We start from the raw sequence: 22,036 nt of genomic DNA on the forward strand, positions 1-22,036 counted from the left end.
TATAAATGTAAAATTTTAATATAAAAGTCTACATTGCACATATAATTTTAGGTGAAAGTGAAAATTACATCAAAATAAATTTTAAAAGTTCTTTAAAAAATAACAGAATCTTTTTAGTCAAAATGGAAATGGGAAACTAGGTTAGCATAATTATTATAGATCTTATGAGTAATAGAAATGAGTAATAAGAAAACTACTATTTCAATTTATTCTTAATATAAAACTCATAAATTTTAATACATTTTGATATTAATAAAATAATGTATAACATTTATGTGAAAATGACATGATGAAGATGGTAGAAGTTCTGGATCCTAATTTCCCCCATGAACACAACAATTTAGCAGTAAATTCCTTTTGTAAGAAACCAAAAAACTACTTGAGAGGCTCCCTGCCCCCAAGGTGAGTGTGAAACCAGACACATTGAAGCCAGTAGGGAAATTTGAGATATTCTCTCACCAGAAGCCATACTCCAGGCACAGCACCAAATGATCAGGAAGAAATTCCAAGTTTTCTGCTTCTCCTTCAAGAATGAAAGAGTTGGACTGCATGTCCAATGCCCTAAATTTTCCAGGATCTCTATAAAGAAATGGTTTCTCTCATTCCAGTATTAGAGCTCAGATAGGGTATGTCATACGTTAGCCACAAGAGAGAAAACAAAGATGATGGCTTAGGCTAGCAGCTGCCACAGCCCCTCCCCTGGACTCAGAACATAGCTAGCAGAGGAAAACTCCAGTTTACAGATTTTTCCTGGAGAGGACAAGAATCATTTTCAATCTCCAATGCCCCATCTTTCCAGGGACTTACCAAAGAATTGGTTCTACCTTGCCTCTGTCAGAGTGGTACAACACCTGTCATACTCTAGTCTTCTTAGGATCAGTGAGAACAAGACCATACTAAATGGTTTGATCCAGCATGTAACTAGCTGCTATGGCCCTTCCTCAACTCAGCGAGAAGCAAACATTAAAAAAACCCATATCCCAGCCTTTCCCTATAAGGGAAACACAGACAGTCAGGGAAAAAGAAGAAACAGAGTAATATATTCTTAATAAATGAACAAAATAAATATCCAGAAACTGACTTTAACAAAATGGAGACATATTATTTACCTGACAGAGAATTCAAAATAACTATCATAAGAGGCTCACTGAAGAAAGGAAAATAATGCATGAACAAAGTGAGAATTTCAACAAAGGTATAGAAGTCATGGAGATAAAGAATACAATATCAGAACTATAAAATTTCTTAGAGGGATTCAGCAGAAGACTAGGTCAAGAAGTAAAAACAATCAATGAACTCAAAGACAGATCACTGCAGATTATTCAGTCAGAGGAGCTAATAGAAAAAGAAAGAAAAAGAAACATACTGACAAACACATGAAGAGCTATGGGATATCATCAAGTGAATCAATACACATATTATGGCAATGCCAGAGACAGAAGAGAAAGAGGAGTGACCAGAAAGATTCTCCAAAGAAATAATGGCAAAAACTTATCTAATCAAGGGAAGGAAATGGAAATCCAAATCCAGGAAGCATGAAGAAACTCAACTAAAATAAACCCAAAGAAATATACACTGAGGCACATTACAATTAAACTGTCAAAATTAAAAGACAAAGAGAGACTTTTGAGGTTAAGGGGAAAATTATTTGAAATACAAAGGAACTTACCACCCCAATAAGGCTATCAGCAGAATTTTTATCAGAAAACTCACAGGCCAGATAGGAGTGGGGTGAAATACAATATTCCTCCCTTACCTGTGATTTTGATTTCTGCAGTTTCAGTTACACTTGGTCAACTGTAGTTTGAAAATATTACAGTATTTTGAGAGAGAGTCTAATCACATAAGTTTTATTATAGTGTATTGTTATAATTGTTCTACTTCATTATTAGTTATTTTTGTTAATCTCTTATTGTATCTAATTTATAAATTAAACTTTATCATATATGTGTATGTATAGGAAAAAGCATAGTATATACAGGCTTTGGTACTATCTGCAGTTTCAGGCATGCATTGGTGTGTGTGGAACATATCACCAATGAATAAGGGGAACTATTATATTCAAAGTACTGACAAAAAAAAAAAAACCTTTCCAAGAATACTATATCTAGGAAATTTATCATTAAAAAATGAAGGAGACATAAAGTCTTTACCAAACAAAAGCTGAGAGAGTTAATCACCAACAGACCTACCTTAGAACAAACACTAAAGGGAATTTTTCAAGTTGAAGCAAAAGGATGCTAAATAGCAACATAATAGCATAAGAAAGAATAAATAAAATTCATTGGTGAAGTTAAGAATATAGACAAATACTATATAACTGCAATAGTGGTATGTGAATCAATTTTAGTTATAGTATAAAATTTAAAAAACAAAAGTATTAAAGATAAGCATAACTAAAATATATGTTAATTGATACACAATATAAATGGACTTACATTGTTTCATCAGTAGCAAAGTGTGTGGAGGTGAGAATTAGAAGTATAAAAATTTTGTATGCAATTGAGCTTAAGTTGTTATCAGATTAAAATAACCTTTTAAAACTGTAAGATATTTATGTAATCCCACAGTAACTTCAAAAAAATACCTATAGAAGATACACAAAGGGAAAAGATAAAGGCATAAAAGCATATCAATACCAAAAAAAAAAACCCCAAAAAACAATAAAATACAAAATAAGACAGAGAGAAAAAGAGATACAGGAAAACTACAAGAAAAATTGAAAACTAACAAAATGAAAATAATAATTTATTTCCTATCAATCATTATTTTGAATGTAAATGGATGAAACTTCCCTATCAAAAGATAGTAGATGAATAGATAAAAAACAAAATCCAACTATATTCTATCTACAATAAAGTCACTTGAAATTTAAGGACATACATAGGCTAAAACTGAAGGAATGACTAAAGATAGTCCATGAAAATGGCAACCAAAAGAGAGCAGGAGTAAAATCAGATATTATCATGAGGGACAAAAAGATATTATATAATAGTAAAAATGTTAATTTATCAAAGGATATAACAATTATAAATATATATGCATCCATCAGAGTACCTGAATATATAAAGCAAATATTGACAGAACTGAAGGAAGAAATAGACAGAAATATGTTAATAATGAGAAACTTTCAATACTCTACATTCAATAATGGATAGAACAATCAGATGGAAAATCAATAAAGAAATAGCAAATTTATGCACTAATATGCACCAATATACAGACAGTTACTGATTTATAATGGTTCTGCTTATGATGTTTCAACTTACCATGATTTTATTGAGATATAATCCCATAGTAAATAGAGGAGCACCTGGATTTATAATGTTTTGATTTATAATTTTTTGACATTATGCATTTATCAAGGCGTTAAATCCATTTTTGATGTATTACACAATATTTTCAATTTACAGTGAGTTAACCATGATGTAACCTCATTATACGTTGAGGAGCATCTGTAGATGGAAGTAACTAATAGACCATAACACAACTTGCTCCCCTACTCAACCGGCCACACATTCTTCTGAAGCATACAAGAAAAATTCTCTGGGATACATCACATGTTAAGCAACAAAATGAGTCTCAACAAATTTATGAGATTTGAAATCGTATTAATTATTTTTTCTAACCCAATTGAATGAAAATAGATATCAATAACATAAGGAAAACTGGGCATTTTCAAATAAGTGGAAATTAAGTAACACATTCCCACTCCTGAATAACCAATGACTCCCAGAAGAAATCAAAAGGGAAAGTAGAAAATAACTTGTGACAAATGAAAATGAAATTATAAAATACAAAAACTAATAAGATATAGCAAAAGCAAACTAAGAAGAAAGTTTATAGTGATAAATATCTATATTTAAAAAGAAGAAATATTTTAAATAAGCAATATAACTTTACAACATGATGAATTAGAGAAAGAAGAACAAATTAAGCTGAAATCTGGAAGATGGAAGGAAATAATAAAGATTAGGGCAAAATAAATGAAATAGAGGAGAGAAAAATCAACAAAACCAAGAGTTTATTTTTGAAAAATATAAGCAGATTGACAAAGCTTTATGTAGGCTAACTAGAAAAAAAAGAAAGAACACTCAAAAATAAAATCAGAAATAAAGGAGGAGTCATTACAACTAATGCCACAAAAGTAAAAAAAGATCAGATACTTCTATAAACAATTATACACTAAGAAACTGGATAATCTAGAAGAAATGGAAAAATTTCTAAAACATACAACCTATCAAGACTAAATAATGAAGAGATTGAAAGTCTGAAAAGACCTAGAACCAGTGTGGAGACTGAATCAGTAATCAAAAACCTCTCATCAAAGAAAAGACCACGACCAAATAGCTTCACTGGTAAATTCTAACACATATTTAAATAATGGCAATCCTTTTCAAACTTTTTCCAAAAACTGAAGAGAAGGGAACAGTTTCAAACTCATTCCATGAATCCTACATTACCCTGAAACCAAAGCCAGACAAGGACACTACAAGAAAAGAAAATTCTAGGCCATACCCCTGATAAATATAAATAAAAAATTCTCTACAAAATATTAGGATATGGAATTTAACAGCACATTAAAAAGATCACATGCCATGACCAAGTAAGATATACGCCTAGGATGTAAGGATGGTTCAACACACAATAATTAATTAATCAATTAATTAACATAATATACCACATTAATAAATTGAAAGATGAAAATTATACAGTCATCTCAAGAGATGCAGAAAAAGCATTCGACAAAATTCAACACCGTTTTATGATAAAAACTTTCAAAAAAACTAGGACTGGTAGGAAATTACCTCAACATAATAAAGACCATGTATGATAATCCCATAGCTATTATTCTCAATGTGAAAAACTGAAGACTTTTTTCTGATATCAGAAGCAAGGTAAGGATGACCACTCTTATCACTTCTATTCAACATATTACTGGACATCTTAGCCAGAGTAATTAAGCAAAAAGAAAGGCCATCCAAATCATAAAGAATTAAGTAGAATTATACCTTTTCCACATGACATGATCTTATATATAGAAACCACTAAAAATTCCATAAAAGAACTTTTAGAAATTATAAATGAATTAAGAGGAGATACAGGATTAAAATTAATATTTAAAATAAATTGCAATTATATACATTAGCAAGAAATTATCTGAAATGGAAATTAGGGCAATAATCTCATTTATAATAGCACTAAAAAGAATATACATAGGAAAAAACTAAGTATGAAAACAACTTGTATAGTAAAAACTTGAAAACAATGATGAAAGAAATGAAAGACAAAACAAACAAATGGAAAGATATCTTGAATTCACGGATTGGAATGTTTAATACTGTAAAAATACAACACATAGATTCAATGCAATCTTTATCAAAATCACAATGGAATGTTTTATATAAATAGAAAAAATGTATAAAATTCATGTGAAACTTCAAAGGACCCTAATAGACAAATCATTCTTGAGAAAGAGGAACAAAGCTTGAGGCATCACATGTCCTGATTTCAAAAACATTACCAAGTTATGGTAATTAAAATGGAAGAGTGCTGGCGTAAAGGTAGACACATAGACCAATGCAACAGACTAGAGGGACCAGAAAGAAATCTACACATGTACAGTCATTTAAAATTTAACAAGGGTGTTAAGAATGCACAATGGGGAAAGGATAGTCCCATTAACAAATGGTGTTGAGATAACAATATTTACATGCAAAAGAATAAAGTTAAACCTTATCTTACATTATACACAAAAATCAATTCAGGCCAGCACGGTGGCTCACGCCTATAATCCTAGCTCTCTGGGAGGCCGAGGAGGGCGGATTGCTCAAGGTCAGGAGTTCGAAACCAGCCTGAGCAAGAGCGAGACCCCGTCTCTACTATAAATAGAAAGAAATTAATTGGCCAACTAATATATATAGAAAAAATTAGCCGGGCATGGTGGCACATGCCTGTAGTCCCAGCTACTTGGGAGGCTGAGGCAGAAGGATTGCTTAAGCCAGGAGTTTGAGGTTGCTGTGAGCTAGGCTGACGCCATGGCACTCACTCTAGCCTGGGCAACAAAGTGAGACTCTGTCTCAAAAAAAAAAAAAAAAAAAAAAAAATCAATTCAAAATTAACACTTAAACATAAGACCTGAAATTGTAAAACTTGAAGAAGAAAACATAGGGGGAAACCTCATGACATTCATCTTGGCATTAATACCATGCATACGATGATAAAAGCACAGGCAACAAAATAAAAAATAGACAAGGGTGACTACATTAAATTAACAAAATTTTCCACAGCAAAGGAAGCAATCAATAGAGTGAAAAGTAGTCTACTGAATGGGAGAACGTATATGTAAATCATATATCTAATAATGTGTTAATATCCAAACGATGTGAAGAACTCTTACAACTCAACAGCAAAAAGTAAACAAAACAAAGCAAAATTGATAAGCCAGTTTTAAAAAACTGGGCTAATGACTTGAACAGAAATAAAATTAGTATCATTTTTCAGAGTCTTTAACTGGTATGCTGGTTTTTAATCATTTGTATGTACAAAGAATAGTAAATGATAGGAATTGGATCAATATCAATAAGTATCCACACATAAAAGCAATAGTTCACCGAATCAAATGTACATTTAGAATCTTTGTTCATTCCTCTGGCTATACTTATGCAAATAATATGCAAATATATAATTTGACAGAATCACAGATATTTAAGATTTATAATAAACAGAAGAAATTTAGCACCACATTATGATGTTTATATCAATTGGTGGCAACATCTAGCTTTTCTATCTCTTAGTCTACCATTGCTGTTATTGTACTACCATGTTGACACCAAAATTTTCGTGATATATGCAGATGTTTAGCAATTAATAATTCAAATTATGTCGAGATTTGCCTCAATCTTTTAAGCACATATTGTTTTTCTGACATTTGTAAATTAATCAAAATTTTGTCTTCCCTAAAATATTCACTTTGAGTTTCATTATGTTCAAAGAGCTATAATACCTGGACAAGAAAGATTCAGTGAGCGATGCAATCCTGAGCAGTTTTCTGAGAAGGTTCACATATTTATCTAGATACTTTTTAAATTCTCATTTTTTCCTGAGTGCATTTATTTCAAATATGGGCTTTTGTTCTAAGGAACACTTTTGACTGCTCAATGTTATTTCAGAGTCATATGGGAGTTTATCCCTTGTAAGAAGTATTCATCTAATCTTATTGCTTATTGTTTTCAAGGAGTTTGTAAAAAAAAAAAGATAAATGGAATAAACTAAAACTTTACATTTCAACTTAAGTCTACAATGTGAAGATTTGTAAGGTTTTCTCGAAGGAAAAATAAAATATAAAATCTCACTTTTCGATTACTAGAATGAGATGAAATTTGTTGGTAAAGTTACTTAAGAAAACTGAAAATAACAATAAAATGCCAACTTCCTGTTTAGCAAAAGTTTATCAGAACTGCTTCAAACTCAAACAGCCAGGGTTCCTCATGGAGCTTGCTGTGGCTGATATAATTGAAAAGTTATTTCCAATAATATATACTGCCAATTTGAAAAGTTCATGAGAAACCAGCACATAGTGTCCTTTTTATTCTTGTATGTGATAGAAAATGAAAAATAAAGATCTCCAACATTATTAAAAATTAAACCTAGTGTCTCTTTTATCCTTACTTCTTCAGAATTACATTTTATAATGCAAATACTGTCTTTAAGAGACTACTTTTACAATGTAATACTTTCTTTGAGAAAGTACAAACTATGCAACCAAGTATAAATATTAGCCTTACACTTGGAGTTCAGAGAAAAAAACCCATAGTTTTGAGTAGGGAGGACATGGCTGGGTATAAGAAAAGGTAAGAGGCTGATGAAATAGTTGTTTATACTATGCCAGACACTGATTTTCAACAAGATGTGTTGTTCTGGACACCAAAAATGATGCATATATATTGTCAGTCAACATTATAAAATATTTCAGAGGAGAAATTATATTCATTTTGTTCAGAAACTCTCAATATTTTCTGACATGGGGAGATGAGGGATTGCTTGCAGTATCAACTATTTTGAATTGGGAAAGAAGAGGCACGGGTTGGGAAAGATAAACAATTTGTAGAGTTAATTAATGAAAGTCTGCTTACTTTTTTTTCTGTATAAGGACATGGAATTTGAACTGATAATTTTTACTGATAAAAAAACTATACTTTAGATGTATTACACTAACCAAAATATACATTAACTGCATAAGTAATGGCAAAGACAGTCTGTAAAGCATCAATTTTTGAAATTCACCCTTGTTTCACAGTGGCACAAATGTAAATTATCACAATTGTGTCAATCAGTGATCAAAAAGAAAAACAGCCATATTAAAACCTCCCTCTTCTCTCTTTCTCTCTCTCTCTCTCACACACACTCCTACCCCACATTGGTGCATGTTCAAAAGAGATGTGTTATGTTTTTTGCTTTATTAAATGCATTCTTGCATTGCCAGGATCTAAAGGAAACAAAATCTATCACAGAGCCAAAATTACTGAAAAGCTCTGAAGTCATTGTGCTATTCAATAGTAAAGTTGAGCTCCAAAGTTCTAAAAATTGTTTATTTTTCCTGATGTGTGTGTCCTGATTTGAATGTTCTTGTGTAATTTGAGACCCCTCTTTACCTGTTGATTTTTCCAGTAAAGCTACATATTATTCTATTATAAATCTGTATACTGTTCACATAGTTTTATAACATTATATTTGATTGTACTATACAAAAGAAATAAAACCATTGCTTATACTATGTCCAGATGTCATCTGAACGATAAGCAATTAGCTAGCATTTAGACCTTTACATTCTAGGAAGTGAATGGCCCTGTATACTCTGCACTGACTCATCTTTTGTGATTGGTCAAAGATGCTCATTTAGAAGCATGGAGATCTAAATCTCAACCACTGACTAGCTTAATTTTTTAGACAAAAATAAATCATTTTAGGTAGGATGCAAAGAGGTGAATTATAATGTTTTATTTCTACATAGAAACGTCAATGACAATTTTCCAGGTGAGGGAGTCAAGTATAGGTTTTTATTTAAAATACCAAAAGAAAGGCATTAAGAGCAAGAAAGACTGAGGGTCACATTTAAATGAGCCATGTATTATCGTTGACATCTCAAAACAAAGGGAGTAACTTTGTTGTCAATTTTAGAATCACCTTAAAAGTGAAACACTGTGCACTTAACCTTTACAAAAAGTATATAATGTGGAGGAAATTTATTTTTGTATGTTTTTGTGAAATATCAGCTTTAAAGTTACAACTTTGCAAAATGCCAACCTGAAATGTTGGGTTAAATGACTTAGCTAAACAATGTAGCTCAGTGGCATTTCCCTTCCATTTAATCACAAACCTAATGCAACACCAGATGCACAGTGAACATTAAAATATCTAAACAGGATGAAAAGAATAATAATGAAATGTGAACTCCTTCTTCAGTATCACTTTCATCTGGGCAGGTAACATTAATGTTGCATTTAAAAATTAATTGATTTATTGGAATATAAGTTAGAGGTTTTAAAAAATTCATAGCAGAAAATTTCTTGAAATAACTTCTATGAAATACTCCAATAAATGGTTAAGTGAGGTGAAATTTGAAAGACTCCTCCCACCTTCTTTCTTTTCCCAGTTACTTTTCTCTGCCAAACAGCAATGGAGCATATTTGAGAGTCCTTTGTGTTCCACCGATGGCAAAGAGAGCAATTCTCATTTTGAAGATTTCTTCAACTTCCCCAACAACCAAAATTTCTCATATTTTTTGCCAATGATAATGTGCTCTTCAATGCATTTTTGTTGCTAAATGCATGACAGATATTCAAGATACCATGGAAAACATCACTGAGGATGCTGGAGAGAGATCGAGGATTCTTGTGGATGTCTCTTGTAAGATATCTTCAATGGAATGCTTGGAAGATAGCTTTGGACGGGCAAAGGAAGGTTATGCTTAGCTCTGAGCCAAACAGTTTCTAACAAAAAGTCTAAGGAAGGCTTCCAACTGAACACAACGAAGGAATTAGATAACATACTGAATTTAAGACTGAAGGGGGGGAACACAGTTTTTAGTTACTCTTCCCATTGAATCCAGTCCTAAAATGCAAATGACCATTAAGCACCTCTTGGGAAGCTTCATCTGGAAGAAGTAAGCTACGATTGAATAGGATAAAATGTCCCAAGATTGTCAAGATGGAGAGGCCACATATAGGCATTCTGATGGACAGCCCTGTTGAACACGCACCTGGGTGTAAGTCATTTTGAATCTTCAACCAAAGCAAACCTTAAGACTGCAGCCCCAGTACACATCTGACTACATTGCATGAGGAAACTCAAGTGAGATCTTCCCTGCACAACTTTTCCCAAATTCTGATCTATAAAATTGTAAGCTAAAAAAGTGGTTTTGAGAAACTTAATGCTTAAAAACACTAAGAGCCACTGGAACAACATTGTTTATAGTCACATCTGTTTACATGAGCATAAAAACTAAACTCTGTTCCATATTAAATTAATAATGATATGTACATATATAACCAATTAACATAAACAATGGGGAGATTATTTGATTACGAACTTGAATTGATACAGATTCTAAATTTGACAACTGAATTTAATTTTAAACTTCCTAGTTGATAAAGCAAAAAGAAGCCACGATGCCAAATTTGGTTTATATTGCCTGATTGAAGGGAACATACCATTAATTCAAAAGGGATAAAAATCTCCTGGTTCTAGATTTTGAGGAAATTGACTTATTTCAATCCTTAAATAATAAAAATTGAACAATGTGCATTCATTTATTCAACAAGTATTTTTAAGGCCTGTTCAAATACAAACATTATCATGATAATTTTGTATCAAATAGACATTGTCCTTTTCCCTGGGTGCCTAGTGCCTTGGGGTTATGGGAGTAGGAATTCATTTCTTCCATTTTGAAATAGTTCAGACTCCCTGAAAAATTGATAGTACAATGGCCCTGAATTTGTCTATCTTACCTCTTTTTAAGTTTATGTATTAGAATTTTGTTAAATCACATTTTTTATCCACCTCCTCCTTATTATTCCTTTCTCTTTTCTTCTCTTTCACCCTCCCCCACCTCTATTTTTGTAGGATCTATGAATAAATTATAAACAAGGTGCTTCTATTAATTAGTGGGTAGCTGTTTAATATCAAATGTAACAATCTAAAATCTAGGTTAATTTTCAAGACAGGAAGGAGAATATAAAATAAAAAACCCAATTAAATTGTGTAATCAGGTAAGTGCTAAGACACTGAAATAAAGCCAACATGGATATGAAGGCTTCCAGGATGAGGAAGCAAATGAGAAGAGAGAAAAGCACCTTATGTTCAAAGATCTGGAAGGTAAACTCAAACATACATAGCAAAGTAAAAGAGTGGCTTTATATGACTTTGGAAAAATAAGATAGCAGCCAGATTATCAGAGGCCTCCGTGGTTATTTTATGAGGATTCCATTCCATTCCAGATGTTATTGGAAGTCATTGAAATATTTCAAGTATCGATGTGATGTGATTTATTTAACATTTATTAATTAAAGATTATCGCAATAGCCTAGAATATAAGTAAAATAAGACATTACTAGGATGTCACAGTATTAAGTAAGATAAAATAGTGGCTTAGGCTGTGCTGTGGATAGAAAAGTACACATATATGAGGTATATTTTAACAGCTCTTTTGACATATAGTTTCCATATCTTACAATTTACTAATTTAAAATATATAATTCAATTGTTTTTAGTATATTCATAAGTATATGCAACCATCACCACAGACAATTTTAGAACATTTTTACCACTATGAAAAGCAATTTCAAAGACATTAGATATCAATCCCTGTCTTCCCAACTTCCTACTCACTCAGCCTTAAACAACCACTAATTTATACTGTCTCTATAGATTTCCATGTTCTAACCATTATATATGAATGGAATCATATATTTTTTAGTTAGCATGTTTTCAAGGTTCATTCATGTTGTACCATGACATGTACCATGTTACCATCCCATTCCTTTTTATGTTTGCATAATATTCCATTTATATATAAACCCAATTTTGTTTGTTCATTCATTCATGGGCATTTAGGTTGCTTTCCACCTTTTGGCTATTATGAATAATTTTGATGTAACATTTATGTAAATACTTTTGTGTAGACATATGTTGTTAGTTCTCTTGGGTATGTACCTCAGGGCGAAATCTGGGACATATGCTAACTCCATGTTTAGTCATTTGAAGGACTGGAAGATTGTCTTTGCAGGAGCTACATCAGTTTATTTACATTCCCACCAGTGGTGTCTGAGGGCTCTCATTCCTCCACATCCTTTGCCCACACTTGTCATTATCTGACATTTTTAGTCTAGCCATCTGGCAAATGTAAAGTGATTTGTTACTTTGATTTGCATTTCCTTGATGATGAATCAAGTTGAGTATCTTTTCATGTGCTTATTGTTCATTTGTACATTCCCTGGAGAAATGCCTATTCAGATCCTTTGTCCATTTAAAAAATTAGATTGTCTTTTATATTTTGAGCTAAGAGAATTCTTCATATAGTCTGGATATAAGAATATCAGAAGTCTCATATTTCCTGGGCAAATATGAGTTTAGAAATTCTAGGAATTTCTCAGAATCAGAGAATCTAGATGCCACAGAGACCATCTTTAGAAGTGTCATATGGCAACCTAACAACTGATGTTAATAAATATTAGAAACAGAGTAAATATTTAATAGTTTCTAAAAAAATACTAATTTCTTCATCAGCAAGTCTACCTCCCCTCTCTTACTTTGTGTCTGGCGGCTTTTTGCCCCTATCTCCTGGTCAATTCAGCTGTCTAACCTGTAACTGAATTGAGACGTGTTGCTTTCTTTCACTTATTTTTACGTTGACAGCTAATAAATTATGAAGCAAATAATGCTAAAGAAAGTTTGTTTATATCCTATATAAAGGGGATCATAGGATTGCAAGTAAATTAATTATTGGCTAAAACAGCATATTGATTTTATGCTGTTTCATAGTTATTCCAGTCTTATGATGATAGAGGCAGGTTTTTATTAAAAATGAAGATTGGAAAGAGCAAGAATCTTTAAGAGTGCTTATTTATCTTAACAAGTTATTTCTAAAACTTCCAAGCACATCAATGCGGTAAAGTTCACATGGTGAGAAGCACTTCTCACAATGTACAAACTGTGAAAGTAACACATTTCATTAAAATAGGCATCTCTGAGCTAAGCACTCAGTCACACAAGCAAACATGAGAGAGAGAAAGGGAAGTCTTTGAAAAAGCAGCAGCATTCCCTGGAGATCCTGAGTCAGCTGCAAAGTCCCTATTCTTAATGTGTCACCATTCCAAAGCCCCCTCAGTTGCCATTAGGTAATAACAATGACTCTTGTAACTTTGAAAACAGATTTTTAAATTTGTGGTTATATGTATTTTGGGTAGTTGTGGGATGGAGGTGTTGAGTGCTACTTTTTTGGGCTCCAGCAATCGAAAGAGCCAAGTAATGATGAAGAAAATAGTATTGACCTTATACCAAGAACATTTCCACCAGGGATAAACTTTTTCTTTGACAGATTTAAGAACACAAACAGAAAAAGTTTGAAAAAAATTGAGAGAACAGATGAAGAAAAAGAAAGAAGTTTGTTTTAAAAAACATTTGTAGAAACCCTTCAGAAATGCAAAGTTATTTTTATGTGTAAAAAATTAAAATATGCTTCTCATTGAAATATAGGAAGTACAGAGTATAATAATGAAGAAAATAAAATAATCCACAATCCCATGACAAGAATATTGATATTATTAGGGAATACTTATGTCATGAATGTTGATAAGCTGATATTTTGTATCATATAAATGATCTATAATGATGAACATCTGAATATACTTATATGCATATATTTTATATACACATTTAAACCTGCTTAAATTATTCAAATGTAATTGTTTTATGTGCATATTGACTGCATCTGAAGTAAAATATTTAATTTAGTAAATTTAGTGTTCTTCTTTTCTTTGTCATGTAATCTAATGATGAATATTAAAATCTTTTATAAAAAATTTTTTTATTGTTTAGTAATCACAGTTATTATTCTATGCCTAACTCATTCCATTATTCAGCACCTGTCATTCATGACACATTTCCCCCATTCTTGAGCTGGTTATTTTGATTAATATTCATCAGAATGCTATTTTTAAGTAATTATTTCAGAAAGATAAAAAGTTATTATATTTTCTAAAACTTCATATTTATATATGTAATATCTTCACCCAAAAATATACAAATAATCTTTTCAGTTTTAAGATTTGTGAGTGAGATAATTTTTCAATGCTAAAAATTCAAAAGTTGTTCCTCCAATTTTTCTTAGTGTTAGTGTTAAAGAGGACAATCTGAGTTTTCTGCCATAGATAAAATGATTTTTTTTTCAGGTGGACAAGTGCTTTTTAATGGCTACTTTAAAAAATGAATTCTGGCAAGTGATACTGGTTTTCCATGTATGATAGTTATATAACACTTTTTATTTTTTTATTTTTTTTCAGGTTTTTATTTATTTATTTTTAATTTTATTTTAGCATATTATGGGGGTACAAGTGTTAAGGTTACTTATATTGTCCATGTTCCCCTCCCCCCTCTAGTAAGAGCTTCAAGCATGTCCATCCCCCAAACGTTGCACATCTTACTCATTGTGGTTGTATACACCCATCCCCTTCTCCCCTCTCTCACCCTCCCAACACCTGATAAATGTTACTCCTATATTTTCCCTATAAGAAAAGTTACAGACTTAAAAAAATTCTTACTTGTCATGTTTCTTTTTCTCTTCCCTCTTTTCTCCCCCCTTTCCCCTCAGGTCTCGGTTAACAGCAGTAATTGTGGCATGTCTAGTGTGGGTTACTGGTCATGAAGAATTCATTGTTGATGACATCCCAGAAGAGGCCATTAAATCTCATCTCTGATCTTACCCCTGAAGTTCCCCTTACCTGAATGTAAAATATGTAGTATATGCAAAAATATAAGTGTACTGTAAGTGTTTGTGATTTAATGCTTAAAATTAACACTCAATTATATATGCTGCCTTAAATTGAAATGGCCCAGAATGACTTAATGGCAAATTCTCCTCTCCACTCTGCTCCTGTAGATAAGATGCCCTAGCCAAACAGCCCTTTTTCAAAGTGTAATCAGAAGTTCTGTTTACCTCTGAGGAGGGGCTTCAGTTCCCTGCCAGCCCATGGAATTATTCAGTCAAGCCAGTCGTATTCTCCCCTAGGAACCAAGGAGCACCTCACCCTGTTGCCACTACAAAGCCCACCTCCCACTACCTCTGGTTGTTCACTCTAATCCCAAGTGCAACCTCTGCCTGTGGCTTTCTGTGGAATACAGTGCCCTCATCCCATGGGCAGGGAACGTATGTAATCTATAAATAGCTGCTGATTTCATCTTTCCAGTATTCAGTGCTGTGTTTGGCCATCCCCATAATCCATGGGCAGGAAACCCTCCCTCATCAAGGGGGTCTATAGGAGGTGATTAAACCTTAGCCACTCTCATAATTCAAAATCCAAGATTAACTAATTGTGAGTCTCTTTTTCAGTTATTTTAAATGGACTATCATAATTTCCTTTGAATTTTTCTGAGTGCTTTCTAATCCCCCTCTGTTTTAAAGTATTCATTCACTTAACAAATCTTTCTCAGCAACTTCTTTAAACTAGATGCTTTTCAAGGTACTAATAAAAGAGTAGTGAATAAAAAAGACAAAAACCATGTCCTTACAAAGTTTATATACAGGCAAACAAAAACAAGAACAAATAAGTAAACACATAGTGTATGAGATAACAATGGGTGCTTTAGAGGAGGGAAGTAACAATCACAGAGGAAATAGCTACAATTTTAGCAGAGAAGTGTTAGAGCTCTGACATGGAAAAGGTGAAGGAAAGAACTACACAAACATCTCATGGTTGTTTGATGAGTGAATGAACAGAGAATAATTGACTTAACAAATAACTCCTTAGCTATGCACAGTTACTTAAGACGACCTAATATAAAATGTATAGACTTAGAGATTTGCTTCTATAGTATTCTTAGTCGTTTACCTTACCATGCTCCTTCTCTGATACAGATAGGGTATGTGAAAGACTGATTTCAGTTGCAGTTAAGTTTAGCATTTTGATTCTAGAATCTATCCTCAGTATGGTCTGATATCTCTGAATAAGCCAGGTATTTGATTGTTTTTCTTTTTTGATTGTTAATTGTTTTATTTTTGCTCTCCTACTTTACTGCTGAAAGCCAAGGTATTTGAAATTACCCAAAGTACAAATTTGATTTCCTCTGTAGGGGTGGGGCCATTTCTCACAAATTGATAGTTCTCTGAAAGATCAACTCTCAAGTAAGGCAGATTAATAAGATAAATGTTTATTTACCATGCACTTGGGGAGAATCCCAGAGTGATTACCCAAAGTCCCAATGAAGTTTAGATATTTTTATACCTGTCCTTTTGAAGGGGAGGAGGATATAAGGAGTAAAAGTTGATTCTGTTTAGGGGGAACAAATAGTGCTAGGTAGGACAAATGGGTGGGGAAAACAGATTGACTTGCAAATGATTCTCTTTGAAAACTAAATTAACCTGAGCAAATTAAATTATCCTGAGAAATAGGTATTATATTTAAACGATTTGGGCTTGGTCTGGTTGCATTCTTGATCTTCCTTCCTGCAATATATTTAGATAACAGGGAGAGGACAGGAAGTCAATCGTCCCTTTGATCTTTTGATCAGTCAGTCTGGTATATGCAGATAGAGGAAAAGCTCCCTCCCGTGCTTTTCCATCTTGAATGGCCTTTAATTCAAAATATTCCTATACTAAAGAGTCATATTTTGGGGTGAAATTTCCTGAATTCCTTCACTTCTATATGACTTTGGGCAAGTCACTTAAATTGTGATGCTGAGTTTCTCATCTGAGTATAATAACTAATATTAAACTTTCTTTAAACAATACAATAATGCATAGGAAAGCATTTTGTATAAACTACCACACAAACACAAACATTAACACTTATTCTATCTTATTTAGGGAATTAACTGTCTCACAGTCATTTGCCCCTGGAGGAAATCATAAAAGTGTGAGAGAATGAAAAGGGTTTTATTAATTATATGTTTTCAAGTAGAAAGAAGGAAAATGCCTGTCCATTTTCTCAGTAAGTCAGAAGGAACTATAATAGTTAGGAAAACAATTAGAAAATGTGCCATAGGACATTCCAAAGGCATAAAAATAAATGAGTTATTAAAAAAATACACTAAGGAGCTAAAGTGCTAAAGAGATTATAATTTCTTTAAAATATAGAAAAAATAAACCTTGCCAATATGCCCAGGGATAGGGTTCAAAATCAGAATATTTTATGGATGCTGGATTTAAAATTTTTTCATGCAAAGAAAGACTAATCCCAGTAGATTATCCTGAATTTGTCCCCATTTTATTTGATGCAAAATGTCTTTATTTAATAGACTAACATAAATTACAACCTTGTAAATTAGCCTGGCCAATGAAAAGCAAATCAGTTAAAATGCCCATTGACTAATTTAACTGTATTTTGTGCTAGTGCTTCAGGTAATTAACACCCTGCAAACTTATAAGAATTGTTTTTACTTCTGCCCATTCATTCTCACTCTAGTTTATGTTCTCATTTATTTATATCTGTGAGTGTCAAATTACATCATGCTTAGGAACTTGTTCATGGTTTCACTAAAGTGTATCTGAACAACGCTAAAATGAAGTTATGAATGTAATGCCTTTGTGTTTCATTATACATATCAAAGTTTATTTTTAAGGTTTTCTTGAAAAGTTATTGTCTTTTGAAGTCCTACTATGTTCTGCACAATGGCATTTTTATTCTTGTTCATCTCTATCATTTGGATTTATTAACCAATCAGCAGCATTTTCTGACTTCTTCTGTTTATAGGTAAATTAACTTTGAATCAGTGTTTATCGTCACAAAACTTGTTTCCTTTGACCTACATAGGTTTCTGACTTAAAGGAGAAAAAGTAAGTTTGCTAGATAAAACATAGGGCATTCAGTTAAATTTGAATTTCAGTTAAAGTACATTTAAAAAAAATATGTATGTCACAGACAATAATTGGAATATAATTATAGTTTAAAAATATACTTTGAAATAAAAAATATTCTTTCTTCAATTGAAATTCAAAATTGACTAGGTACTCTATATGTATTTATTAATTTATTTTTTTGCAAAATATAACAACCCTAGGAAAGAGATGAATCAAATTGAGATATAATATCTGTGAAAACCAATACAAATTACCAAAAAAGAAAACACTGCCAATAAGATGTATATGTATACTCCAATTTATTTTTATTTCAATCTGAACAAGTATATTTGATATAAGCAATGCCAAGTTCCCTCCCACCAAATGCTTTAGTATCATATTGGAAATAAAGATTACATTTGGCTATTTTTCAGTCTTATACAATTTCCTATTAGTGCAAGAGGCAGAATACTGGGGACAGTTAATTTATATCATGATGCATTAAAGCAGTATTGTGTTGAAAACCTCAAGAAATCAAGTTTATATGAAGTAAAAAATGAGATAAAACTTCTAGAAATTGAAACTTCTCATTTTAGGTCATATAGGATAACTGAAGAAAAACAGCATTCCTACTAAAAAGAGCATAAAAAACCAAAATTTCTCCACAAAATGTACCTGTTTAAAGACCTCAGAGAACTACTAAAGCAATGAGAAATAGGCTAAAATTCTGGAGAGGGAAGACATATGGAGACATGAGCTGAAGTTTTATAGCTGGTTTAGCCTGGGTGCATTAAAAATTACAAGAGCATTGGCTGGGCGAGGTGGTTCACGCCTGTAATCCTAGCACTCTGGGAGGCCCAGGCGGGCGGATTGCTCGAGGTCAGGAGTTCGAAACCAGCCTGAGCAAGAGCGAGACCCTGTCTCTACTATAAATAGAAAGAAATTAATCGGCCAACTAACATATATATAGAAAAAATTAGCCGGGCATGGTGGCACATGGCTGTAGTCCCAGCTACTCGGGAGGCTGAGGCAGCAGGATTGCTTGAGCCCAGGACTTTGAGGTTGCTGTGAGCTAGGCTGACACCCGGCACTCACTCTAGCCTGGACAACAAAGCAAGACTCTGTCTCAAAAAAAAAAAAAAATTACAAGAACATCATAGGCTCAATTTGTTTGAATACATAGTATTAGAGGCTGGGAAATCAAATGTTGTCCAGTTGGATTGTTGCCACTGGTAAAGAGAGAAGAGCAGAGATTGTGGTGCTTACATGGGAATGATAAGATAACATTGGTGGTTTGTGAGGCCTGAGAGTTGGATTTTTTTTCCTTCAAGACTGACTTGAAGGAAAATCAATAATTTAGGTCTTATATTTTTATAAAGTAGATTCTACCTTTTTATGTACTTTATTATCTCAATATTTTTGATTTAGTCATTTTTAAGAAAAGATTTTTGCATTTCATTTCAAAAAGTGTATATCATACATTTTTATGATAAAACTTTCATATAATTGAAAATGTGTAAAGCTCTAAAAATTTGTCTAAAATGTTCAGATAAATAACATGGAGTAATATAATGTTAAAATGTTAACATATGCTCATGTAAGAAATAAATCATAATTATAAATTTTTAATTTGTATTTTAAGGTATTTAAAATTTAATAATTAAAAATCTACAAGGTGCTGAATTTTATGAACTAAGAATCAGCTGATCAACGTCATCATATGTCCAGAAATCTATCTGTAAAATTACTTCATCCCTTCAGTACAGATATAAAACAGAAACTTTAAAATTTTCCAAATGACTGATGTTTAGTGATCAATGTATATTATCACATATAACTTATTTTTGACTGTATGAGTGTTTTAAATGAGCATCACCAACTCTTAGTTCACTTTATTAATGTGCAACATTAATTTTCTAATTCAAAAGAGAGCACTGCACATGGTTATATAAATCCATTTGAATCTACAAAACTGACAAATATACTTTCAGCATTTTCAATGAGTTGAAATAAGACTTACTTATGGACCTTTCCTTATCAATACAGGATTGATATTTTCAAACCTAATGAAAAAATTAAGAATAAAATTGAAAATGAAAATATAAAACATTTAGAAGTATGTATAAAGGATTATTCATAGACATTTCAAAAGCCAAGTTTATATTTCTGCACTATTAATTATAATCTATTAAAGAAAAACAAAATCAAAGTCAATCATCTCTAAAATGGGAGATTTACTTAAAAATAAAAACTCATTTTTGGCATAGAAAGAGCAATGCAGGAGATGAAAAAAAGAAAAAAAACAAGATGGATCCATGAATATCATTATCTTTCTAACATCTAATGTGACATGTGGCATAAAAAATTCTCACATGTTTAATTGGAGACTCATATGGAGAATAGAGAAATAATAAGAGAAAATAAATGTTTAGGAAAATACTGAGTAAATACATTCAAATCCTGATTTAATACCTTAAACCACCAATTCAATAATTTTTTTCTGGTATATATACCATTTATTGAGGGGTATATGAACCGTTGACCCAAACTTTAGAACTGATTTAAAGTCAAATCTGTTTTCTAATGTTAGTTGTAAAATCTAATCACTGACATTCTTTTTTTTTTTTAATTTTATTATTTTATTTTTTTATTATCTCAAATTCTGTGGGTACAAATATTGTTATGGTTACATATCTTGCCCCTGCCCCCCCTCCCCCCCTGCTATGCCAGAGCTTCAAGAGTGTCCAGTCTCCAAGTGGTGTGCCCTGCACCCACCATGAAAGTGCATACCCTTCCCCTTCTTCCCCCTTCCACCTGTTCACCTCCCAATAACAGGTTTTTTTTTTAGACATTTTGGTTACAATGTGTATCTTTGCCTCTCCCTAAAAAGGGATAAAGGTAATCCTTTCCCCCTACAGTGCTCATCACATCCTTAAGATGTGGGTCTCCCCCCCACCAAATCCCTGTTGAACACTACAATTTTTTGAGCACCATAGTTTTAGTCTGTCAGTACCAATTCGATGGCAAGTAGATGTGTAGCCCATTTTTTCCAGGTCTTGTGTCGTCTTGCTTTGTATTACAGGCTTAAGCTTAATCCAGGATAGCATAAACGGTGCTAGTTCACTATCATTTCTTAGGATTGAGTAATATTCCATTGTGAGTATATACCACATTTTAGTTATCCACTCATGAATTGACTGGCACTTGGATAGTTTCCATGACCATGCAATAGTGAATTGTGCTGCCATAAACATAAATAAATTTTTTGAACTCCAAATAGGACAAATATACAAGAAAACACATGCAGTCAAACGGCTGACAAAGACAAGAAGAAAAGCTTAAAAGCTGTTGGAAAAAAAATAGTCATTAGCTTTAATAGTGCTGGAAAATAATCTGATAGATTTTAATTCAATACCTAGAAAATATGCTTCTCTTAAAAAAAGGTCAAAATAATAACATTTTCAGGAAACAGAAACTAAAAGAACAAATATATATTAAGAGATTATAAAAGGGAGTTCTGGCAGAAGAAAAACAATCCCAGATGCCACCTTAAAATATATATATCTGAATAAACAGCAAAAAAAGGGTAAAATAATAACTTTAAAGTCAAAGCTGATAATGTCTTAGCATGACTTTAAGATATATGTGGAAATAAAATATATGACAACAGTTTTAGGGGTCCCCCAAACCATTCCCATCTTCAATCATTCGCTAGAAGAACTCACAACCCCAGCATATATATAGTTGGCCCCATGGCTCAAATTTATTATAGTAATAGGGTCAGAACATCTAGCATGTTGAGTTAGGGGAAAAGACATAGGTTGGGTCTTGAGAAATCTATATGCAAGTTTCCTATATTCTATTCCTCCTATGAGGTGTCACACTGAGTATACCATCTCTATAACAGGGAAAATATAACACATATATAATGCTTCTGCCTAGGAAGGTCTATTTGAGACAGAGTTAACAGTTTTTTATTGGGAG

This window comes from Microcebus murinus, chromosome 1 (genome assembly GCF_040939455.1).
Source record: "Microcebus murinus isolate Inina chromosome 1, M.murinus_Inina_mat1.0, whole genome shotgun sequence".
NCBI classification, from domain to species: Eukaryota; Metazoa; Chordata; class Mammalia; order Primates; family Cheirogaleidae; genus Microcebus; species Microcebus murinus.